General features: G+C 37.8%; 1 protein-coding gene across 1 annotated transcript in view; it reads right to left on the bottom strand.

Moving 5' to 3' along the window:
* Window positions 1–10,536, bottom strand: part of RAB3B (RAB3B, member RAS oncogene family) — a 232,478-nt gene that overhangs the window by 192,388 nt on the left and 29,554 nt on the right. The gene's annotated exons all lie outside the window — the stretch shown is intronic.

Genomic DNA, 10,536 nt, shown 5'->3' with positions numbered 1-10,536 from the left:
GGCTTAAAAATGTCTTGAGATGGTGCCACCAGCTTCATGCTGGAGTAATGGATAGCAAGGCTTTGGTACAGTTATGATAGGTTCACTCACTTAGTCAGACTCAGAAGAGTTTCTTTTACTAGATTTCTTCCTTTCTTCCTAAATGCTTTTCCCCTCTCTCCTTTTGGTCTCACAATGGCCATCGCCTTTGGTAATACTCTTCCTCATCTTCCAACTAGCATAAAAAGAATGGTCTCTATATAGAGTAGGGTGCCTAATCCCTCTCTTTTATAAGATTTTATTCCCTCCTCCTGAGGAACAATAGCTCCATCCTCAACTTTTTATTTCCCTTTGATTTTATAGTTTAGCAGATTTCAAACTGGAATAGCTAGCATGTGCTTGCTAAATAATTTTCTGTTAGCCTTATCCTGTATCCTAGCTGTTCTTAATAGCACGTACAAAAATGCCCCTTTTAAAGCAAGGTTTAAATTGGGAATGTCCTTTTGAATCAGAAATAAACAGGCCATAGATTCATCCCCCAGCACAAGATGGGCATTCGGTAAAATGGTACTGGCCCCAGGAGGAACCGCTCTCCTACTTTTTGCCTCGAACCTACCTCTGAGTTGAATCTTACTATTGTAGCTGCTTGCAGCACCTTCCTGCATGTTTTGAGCGTACTGCTTTGGAGGGAACACTGGTAAAACGCAGTATTTGTTCACCTCCTTTCAGAGGACTTGGAGGTAAGTTGCATTCATTCATTCAAGTTTCCCTCTTGCTGTCTGATGATAAAAGCTTGCATTTTGCCATATCAGCATTTGTTATAGCCTTGTATTTAAGAATAAGACTAGAAAATCTATTGCTTTCTAGCCAACATCATACTAACTATGGCTTAACCTTACAGCATATCAGCTTTTGTTTCAAGGTAGATATCTTTATTTGATATCTAAAGTGCAAACCAACAACATATTAAGAGATCTGTAGACACAAAGACAAGCCTCTTGTGTTTTTTTTTTCATCCAAACACCTCAATTTATTTTATACATTTGTTCATTTTTCCTGTTGTTTTATATAATATATGGACTTAACTACAAATAAAATAACAGTAATAAAATAACAGTACAAAAGAGGATAATATTTCCTCTTATGCTTCTCTTATTGTTTTCTACAGAATTTCCTTCTTTTGTATGCCTCTCTACTCCCCACCCCAAATGAATTTTAGTACAGAGAGTATTTGAAATATTGTCTCATCCATTGTCAGTTAAGTAGCTCCACATAGTTTACACAGCCCAGAATTCAGTTCCTCTGACTGTCCCTAAGGAGCACATTGTGGGGCACATAGAGTAGGCAAGGACACTTCAAGTGGTTGGGAACATATAAGAGGTAGATAGTATAGCAAGGGAAGAAAGAACACTTGCCTGGGAGTCAAGAGACTTAAGTTCTAGTTCAGGCTCTGGCATTAATTATGTGCAATTGGTAGGTCATCTAACTACTCTGAGATTCATTACCAGTCAAATCAGATATTCTGAAGGTAAGGTTTCTTCTCCTTTTGCAGTTCTGTGAATCTCATTTCTGACAATTTTCAAGGAGGTGATTTTTATTATCTTTTGAGAGATGTCTTTGTTTTTATCAATATCCACAAAATGTTTTGTTTGTCTAAATGTTTCTTTCTCTTTTTTTTTTTCCTTTGATCGCATTTTGTCTACTCAGAGAAACTCTGGTCAGTATTCCCTTCTATACTGTTGCTAACAGCTCTTTAATAGCTGCCCTCACTTGTGTGCAGTGAACGAATAGTCTTTTTTTATTTTATATTCATATCTTCCCCTTTCCTGGACAGAGCATATTGAGCTCCTGCTCACCCCAAAGAAAGGTCCCTGCCTTCAGAGTGGATAGACTTAGAATAAGAGGAGGAGTGTGGATGAAACTGTTTGTAAATTCTAGTATTCTTGGCATAAATAAAAATTACATAGTTTTTTAATATATAAAGAAGTTACTAAATATGTGCTTTTTACTATGGTTAGGTATGTATTGCCAAGACAACAACTGTAGCAGCATTTTCTGGGAAAACTGACTTAAAATTTGGGGGTAATTCAAGCAGTTTCTGCAGAAAATTGATTCATGGTCGTAATTTTTGTGGTTAGTCCTTTCAGTTTTTGTAAAGTTCCTCATCGATCTATTTGGGGGAACCCAAAGTAAATAGTTAGGTCATAATATTTGTTTTATTCTTATTTTTCCTATTAAGTAATGATATAAGAAGATACCAGATACCTCAGTTTGTTGTGGAATAACTGGTATATATAGGATTCCATTAAATTCATTTAAACCCCAAATAAGCCTATGAGGTTCTTATAAGAAAACCCATATCTAGGATATGTTTGATTTGTTTCTTTGTTGTAAGTCAAGTGTTTAAACCTAAGTATGCTGTATGCACCCAAGTAAGATATGGTGAGAACTAGTATGGTATAGTGGGGAAAGCATAAGTTGCTAAATAGAGATCAGTTTTATTACTTACTATGCTATAACCTCTCCAACAGGCTGTTGTAGTACACAGCTACATGAGCCACCGTTCATATTTGTTGTTTTCCGGGGGTGCCATTTTCATGACTACAGTGTCCCTGGTGTATAATGCAGTGATGGCCTTGCTCTCTGAGCCTTAGTCCTCTCTCTGTAAATGTTGCCTGAGTCAAATAAGGTTCTTTAGAATTCCTAATTGACTAAGGTGTAGATGAAAGATGATTAAACTGTGTTTTCTCCCAAGCCGCAGCAGAATGTTGCTTCTGGAGATCAGAATGTGTGGTTCTAGGCACAGCAAAGCTCCATTCTACATTGCCACCCTCCAGTTCAACCTGTATTTTCCTGAATTATCATGGCAGCCTCCTCATTGATCTTGCATATGATTCAATCCATTCTTCACACAGGAGTCACACCAATATTTTAAAATTCAAATCTGACTATCTTTTAGATTTTTTAGATTTTAGATAAAATCTTTTAGATTTTCCTCCAATGAATTAACTATTGAAAACAAAATTATATTCAACTCTCAAATAATGGAAGCTAATATAGACCCACTTTTAAAGAGGAACAAAATATTGTTTAGGGAAGTTGCTAAAGATCACACAGCTACTTGATGGGAGAACCAGGATTCTAAACTAAGTCTATCAAATTTCAGAGTCTAAACTCTTAACATCATCTCATACCACACAAAAGTGTTTATTGAAATGAAAATTATATATCCACGGCCTCTTTAAAATTACACCCTCAGTAAATTCAAAATGTAATTAATATCAGTTAGTATTAGCCTGAAAGTCAGACTGTCTATAATGAACATTCAGAGAGTAAGTATATGAGGGTGTTTTCTTTTTTCAACAAGTAGACTTTGTAATTTTTATATATGTGTAAGAGTTAGCTTTTAAAATACAATAAGAATTGAATACCTGGGCAGTATTTGGGCAAAAATACTTAGATTACAGTATGTTGATTTACTTAACACTGGTATTTATTCTCAAAGTTTTGCCACCTTTTAGGAATATCTTATCAAAGAAAACTATAAACTTGAACAAGGTAGTTATGAATTCACCCTAAAGCCACGCTTTTCCAGTGTTTAAAAATCAAACTTTTTGCATCAGCATGAAGTTGTTCCCAAAACTACTGTGTGAAGACCACTTGAATAGGGGTCTGCTCTAAGGGGTCAGAGATGGTTAGGAGCCAGTTACTGCCTCCATGGTATGTGAAGTTGGAAAATAGCATACACATAAAAAATAAAGTCATACCAAAGTACAACTAGGTGAGTGCTACAGACTTATGTCACAGAAGGGTAGGATCTTCATTTCATCTCTGTTTTCTACACAAGGTTGTTAGCACAGTGTATTAAACCCGGATTAAACCCCCTCTGAAATTGTTTTATACCCACAAATTGTATTCAAGAAGCCTAGATAGTAATTTTTCCATGGTGTGTCTACCCCAATTTAAGAGATCTCTAGTCCAGGGCATTAAATCTGAGATTCAAACCATTTCTTTCTTAGGACTTAAAAACAACAATGGCATCAACAAAATATATTACTGGTGGAGATGTAAAATGTTGCAGTTTGACCAGTTTCTCAAAAAGAATTACAGAATTACCGTTTACCCAGCAATTCCACTCCTAGGTATATACCCCAGAGAAAAAAAGGGACTCTAACAGATACTGATAGATCAATATTCATAGCAGCATCATTTGCAGTAGCCAAAAGTGTATTGCAAATAACCCAACCCAAAGGTCCATCAACAGATGAGTAAACAAAAAATACATACATATATATACAGTGGAATATTATTCAGTCATAAAAAGGAGTGAAGTTCTAATGCACATTAGAACATGGATGAACCTTTAAAATAATGCTAAATGAAAGACACAAAAGGACGTATTTTAGGATTCTACGTATTTGAAATATCTAGAATAGGCAAATTCTTAGAGAGAAAGTAGATTAGAGATTACTAGGGACAGATGGGGGTGGGGATGGGGTAGAATAAAGAGATATTGCTTAATGAGTTCAGAGTTTTTGTTTGGAGGTGATGGAAATTTTTGGAAATGGTGTGCAACATTGTAATTATTGCCCCTGATTTGTACATATAAATGGTTAAAATGACAAATTTTATGTTATATTTTACCACAATTTTTTTTAAAGGAGATAATGGACCCTTGAACTGAAAGATGATGTAGGATGGAGCTAGAGCGCTAATGTTGGATGAATTTCTACATGTGGTGAAGCTAGTAAGAATGAAGCAGAAATGTCAGGCCAAACAAGGCTAGAGAAGGAATAACCTCAGAAAATGATTTCACAATTCTGTTCCCATCATGCCTGGCTGTCTTTTTTTCTGTCCCTCAGTAGCTCACTTGTTAGTGAGATTTTTGTGTTCTTAGAACACCTTCCCTTACTACCACTGCCCTTTAAGCTAGCTTGAGGGACTGTTCTTTACAACCAGATGATCCTAAAGAGAGGACATTTGAATTGCCTCTACAAGAATCTCCTAGTTGTAGATGGAAAGGGCATCTCTGAAGTAGTGAGCTTGCTGTTAGTGGAGAGCTTCAAGCACTGCTGTGGATTCTTGTAATGGGAATTTAATGTTAAGTGAGGGAGTTTTAGTAGATGTGATATCTACTTCGGAAGTAGCATGAAGGTAATATCATGTAATGGGAGAAGAGGATTTTGTATGCCAGCAACGGCCCTACATTCAAATCCTAGCTCCACCACTCCATATGTGACTTGGGTGATTTAACTTCGGAGCCTCTTTTCCCATCTTGAGAGTGAGAGATGATAATACCTTGCAGAATTCTGGGGGAAAATAAATGTATATGGAGTATGTGGCACAAAGTAGGCACTCAGTAAATGAGTTTTATTGTTAAAGCATGACTAATGTGTCCTACTCAAATCATGATGGTCTCGGCCCAATTTGCAATGCATTTTTAGCTTATGGAGTTGTTCTCAAGTTTTTCTGCATTTGACCCCTCTTTATTACTACCTTAAATGCTAGCAGATACCAAGGAAAGACAAAAATGGGTGAATAAATTGCATAAATAAAATTGGACTGAGCTATTTAGAATACGGGCATTTTTATTACATGTTTGTGTCTTCAGTGTCCAGCACAGGACCTGACATATGGTAAGCACATAAAAAGTAAATGATTAGCCCTCCCCCCTGTCTACATGGGACATGACTCCCAGGGGTGTGGACCTTCCTGGCAACGTGGGACAGAAATCCTAGAATGAGCTGAGACTCAGCATCAAGGGATTGAGAGGACCTTCTCGACCAAAAGGGGAAAGAGTGAAATGAGACAAAGTGTCGACGGCTGAGAGATTACAGAGTCGAGAGGATATCCTGGAGGTTTTTCTTATGCATTAAGTAGATATCACCTTGTTAACCAAGATGTAATGGAGAGGCTGGAGGAAACTACCTGAAAATGTAGAGCTGTGTTCCAGTAGCCATGTTTCTAGATGATGATTGTTTAATGATATAGTTTTCACAATGTGATTATGTGATTGTGAAAACCTTGTGTCTGATGCTCTTTTTATCTACCTTGTCAATAGACGAGTAGAACATATGGAATAAAAAATAATAGGGGGAACAGATGTTAAAATAAATTTAGTTTGAAATGCTAGTGATCAATGAAAGGGAGGGGTAAGGGGTATGGTATGTATACATTTTTTTCTGTTTTCATTTTATTTCTTTGTCAGAATAGATGCAAATGTTCCAAGAAATGATCAGGATGATGAATATGCAACTATGTGATGATACTGTGAATTACTGATTATATTTGTAGAACGGAATGATCAAAATAGGAATGTTTGTGTTTGTTTGGTGTTTTTTGGTATTTATAAAATAAATAAATTAATTAATTAATTAAAAAGTAAATGGTTAGTCTTAGGGCATCCAGCTGCTGCTGTAGGCCAAGAAGGTGTTCAAGGCTCACAAGCACTCTGGGGTCCCACAAGCAGTTGCAGCACTGAAGTGGAGAAGGAGACCCAAGAAGATGACTGTCCTCTAGACCTACTTCCAGCAACACAGGGATGACATCCTGGATAACCTCTTGACCTTTGTCCACAACATCCAAAATCCATGAAAACTACTGCATAAATGGGTAGGGGTGGAGTGCCTGTTCCATGGATTGGTATTTTAGATGCCCTCACATGAAATACAAAGCTAGTTATATTCTTGTGGAAAGGCATAAGTTATTTCTGTATGTTATATAGTAGGTCCTTTCACTTTTTTGGAGAGTAGCAAACCTAGCTTCTTTGTACAAACTTAGAACTTACCCAAAGATTTCACCTTTTTATCTCATATTTCTTAAAATGTAATGGGTACATGTTGGTTGTTTTCCTCTGTCATTTAGGTCAAGCTCATATATGGCAATACTGACTTTTTCTTTTTTAGATCTAGCACCAAAAAAATACTTATTTTAAGAAAGAAAGGAGCTAAATATTTTATGTTCCTAAGGCATTCTTAAAAGTCAGGGACTTTACCTATGAAAAAGTAGTAAATAGTCATTTGTAACCTCTATAAAGCAGCAGCCAACCTTAGAGTAGTTCTTTTGAGAGAACAATAATACTAGAATAATTGTTTTGGCTGCTTTAAAAAAGTTTGTCAATAAAAGTTACTAGATAAAATTCAAGAATTTGTTACATATTGCTTAATGTACTGGCAATCACTTGAAAGATTCATGCAAAAAAAAGAAAGTAATTGTTGGATCAGTTAAATTTGGAAATGTGTAGATGGCCAAATATTTTGAGCCAGGCAGCTGCCAAAGGGTTCCACAAGGTTTCATTCTCTCCCCTAGGTATCTCAAGTATCAAGGGATCTGTCAAATCATGTAGCCCAAGCAGCAATTGTGTTTCTATCACAGCCTTGATCTGCCACAGTACTTTCTTCCTCTGGGCCCATTCAGTGCTATAAGCCATCTGTATCAACTGATAAATGGGTCATAACAGTATTCCCAAATGCAGAATATGCTGCCTACAAAAGCCAAAGAAGCCTAATAAGTGTACAGTTTTCTTGGTGGTAAACGGTTCAGGATGCAATGGCTTGTTATTTACTGTGAAGGGAATGTCCTGGAATGCTCCAGGTCACTGACCCCTAAGAACTTCTCTGATGTAGTAGGACTCAGAATGTGCTCCCCAACATCCTAGAGCACATGTGCCATATAAAGGCATCCATGGTACTTAGCACTAAGTGCTTATTAGGTCTGATTAGCCACTGTGGTGTTCTGCAAAATGTCCAAACAGCTCAGGTTCCTTTGGACTACGTTATGATAGCATATGATTTAACATAGTGTTGGGGCAAGATCATGAATGCATACTGTTCTCCATCCCTTGTGATTCTCCTTCCTGATGGGTGTGAAAAAGAATCCATTTGCTAGAACAATGGCTACATACCATCTGCCTGAGGCTGTGTTGATTTGCTGTGTAGGTGTAATTGCTACTTGATTAAGATTGTGGTTCTCTACTTGTGATCCGCTGTGATCTATCCAGTTTTTGCAGAGCCCATACTGGTGAATTAAATAGGACTGTGATAGGGATCATTATTCTTGGATTCTTTCGTGTTTTGGAGAAGGCACTAAACTGCCAATTTCCCTATGTCTTTCCTTGGTATTATCTTTATTATCTTCACCCTTGTGGGGGCAGTTACAGGGACTTCCATTTGACCTTTACTACTACTGTAGCTCTTATTCTACCAAGAAACCAATGTCAGCATTCTTCTTTCTCTATGTATGTCCATTAAGGAACTAGGGAAATAATCACTAGGTAGGTCCATGCATCTAGTGGAACCAGTGTGAGACAGGCCTGTGCCAGGACTCCTTTAATTACCTAACCCCTGTGTGCCCCTATTTCAATAGGAGAGACATGCTGATGAAAATTGCCTCCACAAGATTGGATCAGGATTAAAACATGACTTTTCTGGGATACATAATAGTTTGAAACCAGCACAGTATTAGGGTGCAAATAGATTCTCAGGTATCAGTGTTAACTTGGACCCTGTATCCAACAACTCTTTAAAGATATGTGTATTTTCCTTTCTCCAGTATAGCTATCTGAATAAATGGCCACTGATCCCTTTGAGGAAGGACTGGGGGAATCACTGTTATATATACTTGCCATGGTTTTGCAGGATCCTTCCTCATGAAAACCTTCATTTGATCTCTTTTATTTTTATACAATAAGAAGTGTCCTTTCACTGCTTATCTATCTTGTCCCTAAGAACACCATGTTCTTTGAGCCATCTCCAAAACCCTGTGGGTCAGGCTCTTCTGGCTGCCTTTCTGAGAATTACGTCCACCTCCTCTTCTAATGTTAAATGCTGCCACCTGACCTCTGCTATTTTAGGCTCTTCTCCCTATTGTTACTTGTATTGGTTTGCTAAAGCTTCTGGAATGCAATAAACCAGAAATGGAATGGTTTTTATAAAGGGAATCTAATAAGTTGCAAGTTACAATTCTCAGGCCGTGAAAATGTCCAAATTAAGGCACCACCAAGAGGTTACCTTCACTCAAGAAAGGCTGATGCGTCCGGAGCACCTCTGTCAGCTGGGAAAGCATGTGGCTGGCATTTGCTGGTCCTTGTTCTTTGTTCCATTGCTTCCAGCTTCTGATGCCAGTGGTTTCCTCTCTGAGCATCTGTGGGCCTTCACTTAGTTCCTTGGGGACACAACTCTGGGTTTTGGCTTCTTTAGGATCTCGTGGGAAGATACATGGCAACATTCACCAGGCTCTGCTTGTGTTGTGCCCTCTCTTTTGGCACTCCAAGCATCCCCAAGCATCCATGCCTCTGTCTAAAGCAACTATTCTCCAAGTGTCTGCATCTGAGGGCTTTTCCAAAATGTTTCCCCTATTAAAGGGCTCTGGTAAACTAATCAAGACCCACCTTGAATGTGCAGAGACACATCTCTATCTAACAAAAGGCCACAACCACAATTGGTCACACCACATCTCTGTGGAGATAATCTAATCAAATGTTTCCACCCTGCGATGTTGAATCGATTAAAAGAAATGACTGCCCCCACAAGATTGGATCAGGATTAAAACATGACTTTTCTGGGATACATAATAGTTTGAAACCAGTACACTATTAGGGTGCAAATCTCCTACAACAAGTTCTGATTTAGAGATGACAGATGATACAATAATGCTGGTTCTTATTCTAACTGATTAGTTTCTTGTTGTCTTGGTAAATGGAGAATCCTTTAGGCCTTTACGAGGAGTATGATCAGCTACCAGGTTTTCCAGTCTTAGATAATAGACCTGTTTTAGCAAGCCTAGTTCTCTGAGCCTTTGATTCCTTTCTCCACAGTTTGGTTGGCAGTTCTAGCATCTCTATTTTATTTAATGTGGGCTGTCATTTTTTTCAAGCTTCTAAGCCAGCCTACCCTTGTATAGAACCATTTCTTGGGGCCCTTGTCAAGGTGTTAGATCCTGTGTTACCAGAGAGTGCCCCCATACTGATGATCTTTCCCTTATCCAGCTTTACATTCCACAAATATTGATTCAGCCTTCAGGCGTACTCTCCTGGTACAGGCATACTTTGGAGATTTGCAGGTTCAGTTTCAGACCACTGCAATAAAGTGAATATTGCAATAAGCAAGTCATACAAACTTTCTGGTTTCTCAGTGCATAAAAATGTGTTGTTTGCAACATACTGTAGTCTATTAAGTGTGTACAGCATTATGTCTTAAACAATATGCCTATCTTAATTTTAAAATATTTTATTGCTAAAAAATGCTAACCATCATTTGAGACTTTAGTTAGTCATAATCTTTCTTGGTGGAGGGTCTTGCCTCGATGTTGATGGCTGCTGACTGATCAGAGTGGTAGCTGCTGAAGATTGGGTTGGCCATGGTAATTTCTTAAAGTAAGACAATGAAGTTTGCTGCATCGATTGATCCTTCCTTTCATGGAAGATTTCTCTGTAGCATGTGATGCTGTTTGATAGCATTTTTTGTTAACTGAGTTTATGTAATATTCTAAATCCTTTGCTGTTATTGTAGTTAGTTTGATCTTCTATCAAGACCACTAAAAGTTTCTCCATATCAGCAT

The sequence above is a fragment of the Tamandua tetradactyla genome, chromosome 2 (genome assembly GCF_023851605.1).
Source record: "Tamandua tetradactyla isolate mTamTet1 chromosome 2, mTamTet1.pri, whole genome shotgun sequence".
In the NCBI taxonomy this organism is placed as follows: Eukaryota; Metazoa; Chordata; class Mammalia; order Pilosa; family Myrmecophagidae; genus Tamandua; species Tamandua tetradactyla.
The sequence above is the reverse complement of the archived record's forward strand: the minus strand, read 5'-3'. Positions and strand labels throughout refer to the sequence as shown.